Source organism: Mirounga leonina, unplaced genomic scaffold (assembly GCF_011800145.1).
Source record: "Mirounga leonina isolate KUSES-001 unplaced genomic scaffold, KU_Mleo_1.0 Mir_115, whole genome shotgun sequence".
NCBI classification, from domain to species: domain Eukaryota; kingdom Metazoa; phylum Chordata; class Mammalia; order Carnivora; family Phocidae; genus Mirounga; species Mirounga leonina.
Window position 1 is genome coordinate 19,202,614 of NW_023270268.1, and position 17,256 is coordinate 19,219,869.

General features: G+C 36.2%; 1 protein-coding gene and 1 pseudogene across 1 annotated transcript in view; both read right to left on the bottom strand.

The window, feature by feature from the left end:
- UBE2E2 (ubiquitin conjugating enzyme E2 E2) overlaps nucleotides 1-17,256 on the bottom strand; it is a 373,227-nt gene that overhangs the window by 182,135 nt on the left and 173,836 nt on the right. The gene's annotated exons all lie outside the window — the stretch shown is intronic.
- LOC118007224 lies at nucleotides 4,566-4,741 on the bottom strand (annotated as a pseudogene).

The window sequence follows — 17,256 nt, forward strand, 5'->3', positions numbered from 1 at the left end:
AAGAAAGAAAGAAAGAAAGAAAGAAAGAAAGAAAGAAAGAAAGAAAGGCAATGGAAAATATATTACCAAATCTTTGTGAACTGGATGACCTTGGACAGATTGTCACACTGTCTTTTACTTCTTGGTTCCACCTTCCAGGCAGTCAATATAAAACTCAAGTTGTTGTCTTTTTTATTTTTTTAAACAAATATATATTTAGATTCTTCCAAGATGATCTTTATGGAGAAAAGTGTCATTAAAAGCTGAGATTTTAAGTTGGCCCTAGTTATGGAAAACAATAGAAATGTCAACTCTTTTGAGTGACTGACATCAGAGCACTGCCAAGGAATTTCTGTTATTTTGATTTAGACCTGGACTGGGGATAAATAGGGTATCTCCAAACAGCAAATTATGCAAATTTATGAATGCCCTAAAATGAACATTAAGGATTATAAAAGTTCCTAAGATTAAAACCCAATAAAATGTTAAAGATCTGATGAATGAACTCACCTAAGTCACTCAGACCTGCTTTTCTTCCTTCTGTACTGCTCCCCCCCCATCACTGGATGACCCCATTGTCATCAGTCATCCAGGTGAAAGCCTGGACATAGTTTTTTCAATTCTTACTGATTTTTTAGAATTCTTGAGAAAAATTTTATGGGGAAAAAATTACCTGAAAAAGTCATAACTCTGCATAACTATTTGCCAGTACCCAGACTTCCTACTGACCACTAAAAACAGACAATGTGCAGTGGCTGAAAATCCTGTGTGTTAGAAGACCCAACTTTTGATTGATACTCTGCCATTAAGGAGCTCTGGGACTTCAGGACTAAAGAAAGGCACTGGACAGACACTGTGTTAGATGTTTTACATGACCTCATTTCTTTCTTATAATTCAATGAGGTAGATACATCATTCACATTCTTAAATAAGAATACAAAGGCTCAACGGGTTAGATGTGTTGTCCAAGTTTTCAAAGCAAAAAGACAGATTTGGAATTCAAACCTAAATTTCTCTACCACATTATACTGTCACATGTGATTTCACATCTATAAAATTTTTAAATGAAAGCAAACCCAAAAACACTGTATAGGAAACTGTTGCTGTAATATATTTCTCAAAAATGCACTGATTATAGCAGCATCAATAGTCAATTAAGTGCCACCTTTGTGAACACTTTATTTCAGCATCAGAAAAACACCTAAACACCTGAGTCAAAATACACAAGCCCGATTTCATAATACTAACAAAGTGGCTGAAATAAACAGAGTAGGGGGAAATAGGCTGTGGTAAACTACTCATATCACAGATTCTCTTGTATTCAATATATCCACAACCGTATAATATAATTTGACAGTGCAGCAACTGATGGAAATTTATAGGCAAATTATCTCTGCCTGTTGCCATAGGAGTACTGAGCACAACAGACATATTAGGCTTGGAAAATATTTGAGTGCTAGAGTTGGCAATTATCTTATACATGAAGCGTAAAAATCATGTTTTAAATTGTAAAAAAAATGCCAATTTCAACACAAATCTATGCAAAAGAAGATCTTGGGACTGCTATAAACAAACTCATAAAACAGAATTAAAAAAGAAAACCAGTAGAAAGTCTTAATCCATTTGTTCAATTTCAAATGCCATATTTCTACTAGTCACTCTATTTGATCTATTCATCAAATAACAAGAAAAATGGACTCACAGCTCAATTTCTACTAATGTAGGAACAATTGTGTTATCTGATAAAGAATGATGATAAGAGTCCATGGGTTATGGGTAATAAGTCCAAGGTAATTACTACCTGTTACAGAAACACTCCATTGATTTGGGCATTTATTTTTGATGAATGGATGTCATATTGCAGAGTTAAGTGGGGAGGGAGCAGCAGGAAAAATAGTTCAGAATACTGGCATCAAATTCTATTGCAGTAATATAAAAGTCAATGTTTGATAAATACCAATATAGATATGCCTCATTATATGTTATACCAACATGCAGGATTTCATTACTACTGAGTTTACAAATAAGCTAATTATTGCGTGCGTGCATGTGTGTGTGTGTAATCCATTCTCAGAAAATGATGCTTAACATCATTGGAATTGAATGGAATCAAGAGATTAGAGGCAGGGAGTTCTGTTTCTAGAATACAGTCATTAGTACTTTGCATCCAGTTCTTGGTCATGACTTCAGAGAAAATGGGATAGCAATAAGAGAAGGCAGGAAGAAAGAGATACACACAGAAGTAATAATGACAGAGGCAGCAATGGTCCACTTTCTGGTTACTGAGAGGGGTGATTCTTTCTCTTGGCTAGAAGTAGAAAGTGCTTTTTGTTTGTTCTCCTTGCTTACTTTTATTATTATTTTTTAAAGATTTTATTTATTTATTTGACAGAGAGAGACACAGCGAGAGAGAGAAGGGAACACAAGCAGGGGAAGTGGGGGAGGGAGAAGCAGGCTTCCCGCTGAGCAGAGAACCTGATGCGGGGCTCGATTCCAGGACCCTGGGACCATGACCTGACTGAGCCACCCAGGCGCCCCCTTCCTTGCTTACTTTTAAAGTCACTAGTATCCTACTATAGCATTCATCACATATAATCACTGAGAATTTAATATGCTGAGGACAGTTCTGTTGTGGCTGCAATGTTTTTCTATGGAAAGCTAAATTTGTGTATTCAGAACTAACAAAGAACTTTTCAATACAGTGTTGTATCATCTGACATCGACAATTTTTAAACAATTGAACAAAACACAAGGTTAGATTTAAAAATGGCAATTAACAGCACAAGACAAATTTTACTAGAACCCAAAAATGTAAAACTGAAGATGTCTGAGAGATGTGCAGTTTTCACACCTGCTTTTCATAGTCACTACAACATCCATGAAATCCTGCCTATGGCTATTTCTCTGAGCATTTAGATCAAGTACTGCAAAGTGCAAGTTAAGTGATAACTATGTAAAAATAATTACATTTGTTCAAGAAGTTAAATTCATTTTAGTTTCATTAAACTTTTTTCTTTGCCTGATTTTATGAAACAATTTTTTGTTAATTTGATTCTGAGTAAGTATAAACCATTTACATAGTAAGGTCCAATACCTCCCAGGCAAATTAGGCTGCCACTGCCATTCGCCTTCCAAAAGAAGCATCCAATCATACCTGAGGCTACTTTACCCATCAGGGTTGAGGTATGCCAAGGGTGGCTGGGCTGTGGTTGTACTCTGGCTGAGGCTTAATCACATCTATGGTCTGGTGTCCAAATAGGCATCAGAATAAGCCATAGATTCATCTTGAGCCTTCAACTCAGTGTCACAACCACTAAGGATTTTTGGTGGATAAGATGGTAGACCTCTTGGAAAGTTACTGAAACCAAAATGAGCCTCTGTGCTATAGCTAATATATTCCCATTTAAAAGCACATAACTAGAATATTTCCCTTATTTCATAGATTATAATACTATAACATAATACTATAATAAAACTACAATACATAAAACTATAATACTATGACATCATAAATATAGATGTAGAGACAAATGTCAAATAAAATTATTTTTTCCATTCTGTATCTAATAAAAGGAGGTCATATATGTTGTCTGTAAAGAATATCCAAACTGAAGATGGTTGAAAATCTTTAGGGTATTGTGGCTAAAATACTAATGTATTTTTGAAATACAAAATATAAGCTCCTGGATTAAAGTTCTTAAAACATTTTCTAAACATTATCAATCCTGACACTTACGCTTGCTTTTTTTGTGGAGTGCCCAACATTCTTAGTGAAACTAGAAAATTTGAAAACCATTCTAGTCAAAAAAAATTTTTTTTTTAAAGATTTATTTATTTGAAAGAGAGAGACAGCGAGAGAAGGAACACAGGCAGGGGGAGTGGGAGAAGCAGAAGCAGGCCTCCTGCTGAGCAGGGAGCCCAATCCCAGGACCCTGGGATCATGACCTGAGCCGAAGGCAAATGCCCAACGAGTGAGCCACCCATGTGCCCACAGGCAAAATGGTTTTTTTAGCAAATTGTTGACGTACTTCTTTTGGCAAACTTACCCTAAAGTGCTAGTAATTATCAAGTAGGATCATTCCTGACATTACTCGGAAGTTGTTTCATAATATCCTAGTCTTATTTTCAGCTTATATTCTTTGCAAACACAGTGTAATTATCAAGTAAGGGACCTAGAATGACAAATGAGAAAAATAAAATACAAATGAAAATAGGGGCACCTGGGTGGCTCAGTCGGTTAAGCGTCTGCCTCCAGCTCGGGTCATGATCTCAGGGTCCTGGGATCAAGTCCCGCATCGGGCTCTCTGCTCTGTGGAGAGCCTGTTTTCTCCCTCTCCCCCTGCTCTTCTCTCTAAGTAAATGAATAAAATCTTTTTTTAAAAAAAAAGAATATAAAATTGGAAGCCAGTTCCAAAATATTGGGTTTCTCTGGCTATGTCCTAGTACCAGTATAACGAAGAAGAAATTGTTTTGAGGGATACAGGGGACTGAAGGGAAAAGTTAAGAACTATACAGATTCCTTACAATATGGTAGTTGAAAGCATAGGTTTTGAAGTCCATTAGACCATAGCTCAAATAAAATCCCATTTCCCCCCACCCACTTCATAGATGTGTGATCTTAAGCAAATGGATTCTCTCTGAGCCTGTTTTCTTACCTGAAAAATGAAGATGATAATATTTACCTCATACGATTGTGAGAATTAAATTAAACTGATAAGAACAGATACTACACTTGATCTTAGCCAAAAGGCCGAGAAGCGATGTGAGAATTAAATTAGATAACATAAGGTAATATGCTTAGCACAGTACTTGGCATATAGTGAGTGAGTCAATAAACAATAACTACCATAATTACTCTTTATTTTTATACTTTATTTTCATTGCTACTTCTTACCTACCCTAAAAAGCATTTCATGATCCAATAATTCCCTGCTTACCTCCCTAGGCTCATCTTATACCATTCTTTTCACCATATTCCAGCCATCTGGTCTCCTGTTAACCTGATAAGCAAAGCTGATTCCTGTCTGAAAGTCTCTGCACTAGTTCCTCTTAGTTCTTCCCAGAGATATTAACATGATGATTCCAAGGCAACCAAGCCACAGCTTATTATCACCTCCTGCGAGAGGTCCTCCCTAACCATCCATTCTAAGGGAACATAGGAGTCATTTTTCAGCAGAACCACCTCTTTTAATTATCCACAGAGCATATACTCACATCTGATATCTTATTCATGTTTGATTATTGCCTGTCTTACCACACTAGAATATAAATTGAGTAAGAACAGAGGCTTACTTGCAGCTGTAACTCTACCACCCAGAACTAGTTCTAAGTACTAGTAGAAGAAGGAAGGAAGGAGAAAGGAGTGTGATGAAAGGAGGGAAGGACTGAGGTCTTTGACTGTACAAAGATGAATATGAGCTTTAAAGATTACTATAACTCAACAGAGGATCTGGTTTTCCATTTAAGTGGACAGTAAATGAATTCCTGTAGATAAATTACATTACCGAAAGGCATGAAATCATGTAAACAGGGTTTTAGGTATACAAATCTATATGTATATATATGCAGGTTTATTTTTTCCCTTCTCTGTTCACTTGCAGATCTTAGGATGAATTTTGAGAGTTAACTGCTAGCCATATGCTTCTATCCACAGGATACAGAATTCATCCACTAATATTTTTCCCCATATATAAATTAAATGGCTCATTTTGTTCCTTTTTGTCTGTTTTCTCTTGACTGAACATGGCTTATTAAACAAAGAGATTAGTCAAGAATTCTGATCTGTAGGAATGTTTATTTTTTTTTTTTCCCTAACAGGAACATGATTCCCTAATTTGGGTATTCTTACAAATCTTTTTACTTTGCAAAATATAAGCTCAGAATCTCTGCAAAACTATATTAATGGGGCTGCATAAGACTTTATCAGCAGCATTTTTATTGAACTTATATATGACAGTTATATTTCTTTCAGTGTTTTATCAATGGAATGGTAATAGTTCAGACAGAGATGTGTTGTCTTTTTCATGCTCTGAAGTATTGTAATGTTCAAGAGAAGAGAGTAATTAAAAGCAGCCTGCTGTGCAGCAGAGTAAGGAGTGTAATTCTCAAGTGACAAATAAGGATGCAATTACTTCAGCAAAGTGAGAAAGAGTCCAGAAATTGTCTCTATGTTTTTTCTTCCACTCTCACACTAGCATTACGTAAGTGTAAATAAATATATTTCATAAGGTAAATAGTGAACTGCGAATTATAATATAAAGGTACTCCTTGGCAGAAGAAAATTGAGCTGTACACATACCTTTGTAAATAACTGAACTGGTTTTTACATGTTAACATTTTCTTTTTTTTTTTTTAAAGATTTTTTTTTTTTAATTTTTATTTATTTGAGACAGAGAGAATAGAGAGAGAGAGCACATGAGAGGGGGGAGGGTCAGAGGCAGAAACAGGCTCCCTGCCGAGTAGGGAGCCCGATGCGGGACTCCATCCAGGGACTCCAGGATCATGACCTGAGCCGAAGGCAGTCGCTTAACCAACTGAGCCACCCAGGCGCCCCTACATGTTAAAATTTTCATTTTCATTTTATTTCCAAGTTCATCATATACAGTTTTAATTTATATCTAAGAAGAAAAGGTTTGTATTCTACTAGTTTTGTCATAATTATGCTAGTATTTAACAAAGTATTTGATATGAAGTTTGTGTTTCTAGGGCTTGATTTCAAGATTCAAATTCAGACTATTTTAAAGAAATAAGATGTATCACCAATGTTAATGCACTGCTATAAAACACTTTGCCTTCAGAATTTCTTGAAATCTCCTGGAAGAAAGACAGCATTTCTAATAGTTTTCGGGAGACTTACTCTACTGGTAAAGAAATAAAAAACAAAACTAGTGAAATATCACTTTGACATCAATACAGAGGTGAGACAAAAATGTTCACTTCAGCACACAACACTTTTACATCCTTATATGAAGTTCTTCACTAGTATGAATGGAAAAAGTAAAGTTTGTCTTCAAACTTTTCTAATGCCAAATTGTCATTATTACGTCTCCCCTAAGACCTGAATTCTTTTTTACCTTTTAAAGCTTTATTGTGGCAGGGTGCCTGGGTGGCTCAGTCATTAAGTATCTGCCTTCGGCTCAGGTCATGATCCCAGGGTCCTGGGATCGAGCCCTGCATGGGGCTGCCTGCTAGGCGGGAAGCCTGCTTCTCCCTCTCCCACTCCCTCTGCTTGTGTTCCCTCTCTTGCTGTCTCTCTCTCTCTGTCAAATAAATAAATAAAATCTTACAAAAAAAAAAGTTTTATTGTGGCATAAGTGACATATAACAATATTTAAAGTACATAACTTGATATGTTATCACATAAGACCTATGAAACTAAGACCTGAATGCTCAGGTTCTTGTTTATATTCAGCCATTTCCAAAGCTGGGAAGAGCAGAAAGATCAAGACAATGAGATCAGAATTTCAAAAAATGGTGGCTACATAATAATAAAAAAAAAAGAATAAATAAACATTTTGAGTAAAAAAAAAAGATGATGCTGAGGAATCCTACCTCCCAAGTTTCTTCAGAGCCCATTTAAATAATATAATCTAATAACGTGGCTCTACAATACTTCAAACCCTGATGTTAAAAAGAAAAGATGCAGGACAAAAATGTATAGTGTTTATCATTCTACACAGAATTATGAAGAAATGAGCTGAATACTTTTCACACCACACAAGAGAATACATATGTGTGATAAACACATCCTCCAAATGAATGAAAGTAATAATCTCTGAGAATGGAAAAGAAAAAAGGCATCTCCTGCAATCATCATGAGTTTCACTACACCATTACATTCAAATATTCAGCAAAAGTAGAATGGATAAACAAAAAAGTGTTACATTTACAAACAGAATACAACATAAAGAAAACAAACAAACCACAACTCCATACAACATGGATGAATCTTAAAAATAATACTGAACAAAGAAGCCAGATACCCAAATATGGTGAATGATTCCACATACATAGCTCAAAAACAGATATAATGCACAGTGAGATGGTAAAACTATGATGAAAAACCAGAAAGTGGCTATCATAAGAGTCAGGACAGTGGTTGCCTTTGGGAAGACAGAAACGATTATGACTGCGAAAGGGAATGTAGAGGATTTCTGGGATGGCTGGCAGTGTTCTATTCCTCCACCTGGGTAGTAGCTAATGTATATTCACTTTATAGTAACTCATTATGCTATATATTTATTTGTCCTCACTTTTCTGAATGTGTTGTTTGTATATTTTTTCAAAGTTAAAAAAGACAGGCTTACCAATAATAGTTTATTAATAGTTACTATAGTCATCACCTTGCTATAGAGTCTACACTGCCTCTTATTATTTAGCCATTCCATACGTGTAAACTTCTTGATGACAACTAGGTCTTCCATTTCCTGTGCATTCTCCTACAAAGGGTAACAAAATGCTTTATATACTCTGTAACCATGCAAAAACAATTTCTTTTACCTGGCATTCATGCATCATAGGACTACAAGATCATATATGACAAGTTTGGAGGTGTGAGGACCCAGGTTCCAATCACTACCTTCCCTGGGTCTGTAAGTAGAAACAATCATACTTTGGAGAACTGCCAGTAAGATGAAATGAGGTAATGTGCCACTTCTCACATGAGATGCCATAGCACATTGCACAAACCTCTACTTACTGCAAATATCACACTGTATTTCTTACTGTTCTACCTCCCACTCATCCACCCAAACTGGGCTGTGACCATATCTCCAGCAAAATGCCTGCCTACAGCACGGATGAAGTAATAAAAATGGCATTTTTTAATTATTATCGGGAATAGTGGCAACTATCATTTACTGAGTGCTTACTGTGTGCCAAGCATTGTTCAAAGTACCTTACATATAGTATTATCTTATTTACTCCTCCTATGAAGAAGTTACTATTATCTTCATTTTATAGAGAAACTGAGGCACAGAAAGGTTAAGTAACTTCCCTGAGGTCATACAGATAGAAAAGAGCAGATCTAGGACCCTAACTCAGGTATAAGGATCTCCTGGATTCCTAAAACCACACTCTTTCCATTAAATTCTGCTATTCTCTTATGCCATGAGACGTCAGGATAAAGTCTAATTGAGATTTTTCTGTTTTATAAATGCCTGAAAATATGAAGGCAAGAAGCTTGATTTGGGCCCAAATTCCAAGTTGTAAGCCAAATCTTGAGATATTCTACCTTCTGGAAATGTTTGTCTATAAATTCATAGGCAAAGATTAAATTTTGCCATACACCAGAAGAAATTATTACAATTACAGCCATTATACTCATTTGTGAAATGACTAAGCACAGGAAATACATTGAAAAGTTTTAAAAAGCACAGTCATCAAAAAGAACTATTCCTCAAAACACAGAAGTGATGATCAATTTAAACACACATTATCCATAACATAACAATGTAAGAAAATCTTCCAAATTTACCAATACAATTTGGATAACAAATATGGTAGTAGATAAGGTGATTTAATTGCATTGCATGAAACTTGGTTTCATTACATTCACTTATGCACTTAGTGAAGCTATAATCAAATTGAAAACATTCACTAATTTTACTTTAAAGTTTTCCCCTTTGCTCTGAAATAATTCTCACACACCTGCCTATGTTACTAGTCATGTGGATAGACAGAAGAGAGCACTAACACCCAGATTCTCCCTTCTAGTTTTTTATCACCAGAGAACATAGTTAACAGAAAGAAAACTTAGACCATCTCCTTCTAGGCATTAGAAGTTAAAGAAGATTTTGGATTCACTCTTAAAAATAAACAAACAAAAGAGGTATTACTCTCTAAATGTGGACTATGGAGAGAATCTGGGTGAGGATGCAACAAACCAGAAGAATAACTAAACTCAGAATTCTAGTCAGAGAAATTAATTTTACTCCCATTCACCCAATACATAGTGACTACTGTTGTAAAATGCTTCTCAGATAGCCTGGATAATTTATAAACATAACCTACTTACATGCTTTAAACAACTCAAGCACTTTTACAGAGATAAACAGACACCAACTGCCTCTCTTCTTACCCTTCATACCCCAAGGCAGAGGATTCTTAGGTACTGGGACTCTACCTCAAAGGAACAAATGACCTCACTAGAATCCAGATTTAGCTGCTGCCTGGCCCCCCATTTTCTGTTGTTTGGTTTGTTCCTAAGGGGAAAGTTGTGAGGGATCAAGGCAATGCTCAAACACATCATCTAAAAAACCAGCAGTCCCTCCTGACCATTCTTAGGTTTCTTAGAGATTGCCCACCCTTAACCCTCATGTCACCAGAAGAAGCAGGTTTACTCACATAAACGGTCTTTCTCTCCTCTCCTGTTATTTAAGAAGTGGGGGACTTTCCTTTCCATGGGTTTGGTTATTATTCCCAGATAATCAAGGCCCTAACAGTTGGGCTCAACTGCTTTATCTGATTAAGAGTCCAGTGTAATAACATTTAGATTGAAGCAATTCTATGGCAGATAACCTTAATCCAGTGAAGGATTGGGTTGACTGGAGACTGGACTATAGACCTTCCAAGTGCTATTCTACCCTGTGGTCTCAAATGAAAGCCTTGGGTATTTGCCTGGACCTCTCCTTCTTGACAATCTCTGGATTCCAATTTTTAACCTCTGGCCCCAAAAGAGTACCAGAAGCTCGGCTCAGATTCTTAGCTCTGCTGAGAATTAGGCAAATGACCAAGGGTAAGGAATTGTACCAAATGTCGAGCTCCTCCCTCAACCCATTTTCTGGGTTCCTGGCCCCTCAAGCACTTACTAACTTACTAGTTCTCCAATGCCTGCAAATAGATTTTGTTTTGCCCAGTTTTTCTAGTTGTTCTTAGCAAAAAGGTTGGTTTACAATGAGCTTATCCACCATTAATAAAAGCAAAAATTTCCAAAATTTGACTTTTGTCCATGATAAAACTGATTCTTAAGCAGTTCTAAACAAGCCATAAAGGCATAATCATGGTGAACATGCTTGAGGGCTTCAGAAAATCACTTACACCTTTAAATGAAAATATACAATATTTTTATGTACAGTACATTCAATACCAAGTAACATCTCTGTATAAAATAAACAATATGGACTCATTTTAATAAAACTATTTCTCCAAAAATGATTACAAAGAGCACCAGGAAAGTTACTACCTCAGGCAAAACTGTGGGTTCTGGGATTGCAGGCTCCTATTCAGCACGAAACAAAGATCATGTTGTTTGCACTCATCTCTCCAAATCAAGCAAACTGAGATTTCCCTCCATTAGACTCAGAAGCCACTTTCTACCCAGAGCATTAAACTCCCCATGCTGCTCTTTTCTGTCACCAAATACAGTGCATTTTAATGTTCTAAGGCAGGGATCAGCAAATCTTTCTGTAAAAGGCCAGATAGTAAGAATTTTTGGCTTTGTCTGGTTTCTGTCACAGATACTCAATTCTTCCATTGTGCAAAAGCAGCCACTGACAATGTATAAATCTATGTGTATTCCAATAAAATTTTATTTATGGACTCTGAAATTTGAATTTAATGTCATTTTCATTTGTCAGTATTATTTTCTTTTGATTTTTTTTTCACACCTTAAAAAAATTGTAAAAATCATTCTTACTTAGTGGGCTATACAAAAACAGGCAGTGGGCCATATTTGGCACACTGGCTACTGACCCCTGCTCAAAACTAATAAAAACTCATAAAACTAATCAAGTCCTTGGCTCTGATGACACCATTCATTTGTCCCTCCTCCTAAACTTTTCCACTGTGCCTCTAAGGAAAGTGGTTCTCAAACTTTAGCACACATCAAAGTCAATTGAGGGTCTGTTAAAACACAGATTGGAGGGTATCACAACCCAAAGTTCCTGACTCAGTAGGTCTAGAGTAGTACTTGATAATTTACATTTTTAACACGTGTCCAGGTAATGCTGAGGCTGCTGGTCCAGGGACCAAACCTTGGGAATCATCTTTCTAGAACTTCCTCATTATTATGAGCAAACTCTACTATACCCTAACTACTTCTTAGAACATTCTAACATACTCTCTTGACTTACCTGCAATGTATTTGTCTTCTATCTGATACCTTGGGAGTTCTCATCGACATTTCCTCTCCCTCATCCTTCATATCCAAGTAAACATGAAGCCTGGATTATTTTATCTTTTAAATATATTTTGATCTATCCATTTCTAAAATCTCCCACCTTACACCAAGCTACCATCATCTTTTACTTTTAATAGTCTTCTGACTGTGCTTCTCACATCTACCCTGCCTCATTCCAAAACATTCTTGCAGAATACATGCAGAGTAATATTTGCAAGATGAAAATCTGATCATGTCACTTCTTTGCTTAAACCCACCCTTCCAAGGTTTTCTAAGGCCCTACAAAATTTGGCCCCTATCATCTCTTATGGTTCATCTTTACATAGTTTTTCTGGCTTTTAGTTGTCCTCAAGGCACTCTGATCATGTTCTTTCCTGGACTTCATTCATACTTGCTGTTGACAGCCTTACTCCTTACTCCACTTACTCCTTATCCTTACTCCACTCCTCTCCCTAATCACTCAGTCAATACTACTCATCCTTCACTTCTCAGACCCAAATCACATATCCAGGAAAGTCATCCTTAACCCTCCCAGACCAGGCCAAGATCCCCCCAATGTACAATTTATTCTAACCATCTGTCTCCACATTAAAATAATAAAAATAACTAACATTTATTATACTAGGCACTGTGTTAAGTCCTTCATGCAATTTGTTTATTTAATCTTCATAAAATCCCATAAGGTAGATGCTATTAGAATTCTACTCTCTCTTCCTCCTCCTTCTCTCTTTTATTAACTACATGAGGGAACTGAGGCATAAGGATGTTATAAATAGTTCACCCAAGTTCGAATAGCTAGTAAGTGGAAGAGCCAGAGTGCAAATCCAAGCCATCTGCCTCTGGACCATAAATAATGCCTCTTGAATAGTAGAAAACTTCACTAAATTTTAATTTTCATGTGGCCAGGCACCCTGCAGATGGAGTCACACAGTCTTGCACATATTAGGTACTCAATTTGTTGAATGAATTGATTCTATTCTTAGCAGAATATTATATATTATTCACTAGGCCACAATATTAAAGCTTATTTCAAAAAAGGGCTTTCCACCCTATCATTGGTCTTAGCATAATCCATAACATACTCCAAACAACTGTACTGTAATGTGGATCAAGTCCTTTAAATCTGTTCATACCCAACACTTGTATCTATATGCTAGATTATTTTACCTATTTATATATAAATGTAAGCAAGCACAAACAGAACATTAAGATATTACCAAAATCTAGTTACTAAATTTTTTTAAAGATTTTATTTATTTTTCTGTGGATGGAACTAGAGGGTATTATGCAAAGTGAAATAAGTCAATCAGAGAAAGACAATTATCATATGATCTCACTGATACAAGGAATTTGAGAAACAAGACAGAGGATCATAGGGGAAGGGAGGGGAAAATGAAACAAGATGAAACCAGAGAGGGAGACAAATCATAAGAGACTCTTAATCTCAGGAAACAAACTCAGGGTTGCTGGAGTGGAGGGGGGTGGGAGGGTAGGGGTGGCTGGGTGATGGACACTGGGGAGGGTGTATGTGCTATGGTGAGCATAAGACTGATGAATCACAGACCTGTACCCCTGAAACAAATAATACATTATATGTTAATTAAAAAATTTTTATTTATTTTTCAGAGACAGAGAGAGAGAGCACAAGCAGGGAGAGTGGCAGCAGAACAGGCAGAGGGAGAAGCAGGCTCCCCACTGAGCAAGGAGCCCAATCCGAGACTCGATCCCAGGATCGTGACCTGGGATCATGATCTGAGCCGAAGGCATCCGCTTAACTGACTGAGCTACCCAAGCGTCCTAGTTACTAAATTTCTGTAATAATTATTTTTAGAGTGAAATAGGTATTCTTGTTGAATACCTTTATGTTCAAAGGTTACACAATAGAACAATGATGGAGGAGTAAATGTCTTAAATCACCACTTCATTCTATTTATTATTGTTTTATTATTTTAAGATGTGATACACATATTCCTCACAATCCACACTATCCCTACCTGAACTCACACTATGCTGACTCAGGAAATGAACAAACTTTTTCAGATAGAAATGTTTTCCTTTGCTATTAAAACTTTCATTACTACTCACTACCCAAAACTTAGAGACCAAAAATATTTGGATAATGAGTTATCCTTCACCATTACAAACTCAGAAACCAAACAGAATTAGATTGTAAGACATACCAGAATTTAATTTATTTTGAGATTTTAATTTAAGGAAGGCATGGCAGTTTGGTTGGTTGCCCAAGAGAGGCATAGGTTTAAAAAAAAGGGGAGGGGGTGGTTTGAGATACATCTAACTAAATTTTAAGCTTCCTGGGGACAGTGATCGTATTTCTAAATTTTTGCATCATCCCTGTTGCTGATGAGTGCTTTACATGTTCATATATAGGCAATAGAGTATCCACATTCCTGAAATATGGTTTACATATACATTCTAAATTTATTTCAAACTTAACGATTATTACAGAAGTAGGATTTTAAAATAATTAACAGCTTAACTAACAGTTAACCTAACTGGCAACTCAGGTTGATTTCTAATAATTACCAATTAATTAACTTATAGTAAAAAAGAACCCTGCCTATGGAATGTGATAAAGCTAGCTACTGGCTAGCTATATGACTTTGGGTAAGTAACCAATCATGCCAACACTTTAGATTTCTAATCTGCAAAATGGTGATAATATATATACCACATTGGGTTATTGTGAGGATTAAATGCTTCCAGAGTATGTAAAGCAAATAGCATTCCATAAATAAGTAAACAATAAATAAGCATCAAGTATTAGTTCCTATATCACTACTGCTATATATTAAAATATAAACTTGTATATTACATTATTACTTATCAATTTATTAAAACAAGATGACTACTGTGATTTAGATAAGTAAGTGTGAATGCCAAAAGCAAACACATAATGATGTTATTTGTTAATATATAACAACTGAAAAACCACAGTAACAGTAAATCTGTGTTTCACATACCCTTTCATTGGGTAGGCTGTTCAAAGTAGAAAAATATCTACAAAGATAAACCATAAAGTGTTTTTTAAAAGACATGTTGTTGTTGTTTTTTAAATTTTATTTACTTATCTGACAGAAAGAGAGAGAGAGCACAAGCAGGGGGAGTGGCAGACAGAGGGAGAGGGAGAAGCAGGCTCCCTGCTCAGCAGGGAACCCGACGCGGGACTCCATCCCAGGACCCCGGGATCATGACCTGAGCCGAAGGCAGACACTTAACGACTGAGCCACCCAGGTGCCCAAAAGACATGTTTTAAAACAAATAATCTTGTTGGAAGTCTGCTAAATCACACAGTACCCCCCCACCAAAAAAAGAGCCAACAAAACTAATATGTCAGCTAAAGAAAAATATATCCATGTGAACAAATTCTGTACCAAATAATACTGAATCATTTTCATAAGAATTATTTCTCCAAAAATGAATACAAGGAGCACCAGAGACTATTCCCACAAGAGCTATCTTATAGAACCTCTAGACTGAGAATCAGGAACTGCTAACAGTTGAAAATACCAAAACAAACACTGAAAAGTTAGAGAATCATTTAATACTTTCACAAATTTCACACAAGAAAAATTCTATGATTAGAATTGTAATGAAATGATAATTTATTTAGAAAAGTATATTTTAATGGGTCAACTAAACCCCCAAATGTGTAATAGTGCAAACACTTCATTAATGAGGGAATTCAGAATTCTGTGACCTAGCTTCGATAAGGTGCACTCTTAAATACCAAGTGTGGAGACCTCACCCTGCCAGGGCAGGTGTGCCTTGGACTACATTCTTGTGTCTTGGTTGCTCAACTCTCATCCTATACAGGGTGGGCATTTAAAACTGTACAGCCCTGCCATATGGCTCTGACCCACAGTGGCTTTGCTCTCATTTGGTGTACTGGGTTTGGTATCTTGCCAATGATTTCCTCAAATGGCCTGGTTTTTCTATTGTGAGTAACTGATGAAGTTTTTCATTGTGGCGAAACATACATAACAAAATCTACCATTTTAGTGATTTTTTTTTTTACCTCATATAAGTGGAATCATAACAATATCTGTCCTTTTCATTTTCTTCCCCCCCCTTTTTTTTTGAGGGGGGAGAGAGAAAGCAGGGGGGAGAGGGAGAGAGAGAGAGAGAATACCAAGCAGGCTCCACACCCAACATGAGTCTCAATCTCAGGACCCTGAAATCACAACCTGAGCCAAAATCAAGAATCGGCCATTTAACTGACCGAGCCATCCAGATGCCCCTGTCCTTTTTCTTTACTCTTAGGACTGTTTCCAGTTCTATTTACTTTTTCTTTTTTTAAAGATTTTTAAGTAATCTCTATATCCAACGTGGGGCTTAAACTCCACAACCCTAAGATCAGGAGTCCCATGCTCTACTGACTGAGCCAGCTAGGCAACACCAGTTCTACTTAATCTTAGTGAATAGTGACAACTCATATTAATCTTACCTAATTATATCATCTGGTACAATCAGATTACTAGAATATTAGATTGTTCCAACCATAACACTCACTTACCTATAGCCAAAAACCTAGGCTTCAGTAAACTGTTATAGCAGTTTCTAGAACCCAGGTATATTTTCAAAGAACTCATACTAAAAGATCCTAAGTTTCTTCTTTTAATTGGGTTACCAGACTGACAGGTGAAGGAGTTCTAAGAACACGGTATACCAAGATTTGCAAGACGTTCACTAAGCTGTCATATAATATTCAAGACAGAGAAATATGTGGATTCTTAGTTAACTGAAGGATCAAATCCAAACAGTGCTAATCAATGATTTAAGATTAATTTATAGCTTCTAAGGTTTCTAAGGCAGTTTCTACACCTTGAACCTTGTCCCTTTAACACTTCTCAAATAATTTTCATGAAAGAACAAAAGTTATATATTTACATATGTTACAAAGCTAGAAAGGCAGCTAATATCAGAACTGATATTTTTTAAGTTTGTAAAGAAGTGAAAGATACAAAACACAATGAATTGTTTTAAAATTTAGAATTTATCAAAACACAATGAATTTTTTTGCTGCCTAACGGTATTTCAGATCCTGTGCCAGGAGCTGGAAATATGAATACAAGTGTTGGTTTACAAAGATGGTAAAAATTTGGCAGATCTGGCCCACAGACTTATTCTAATCAGTGTTA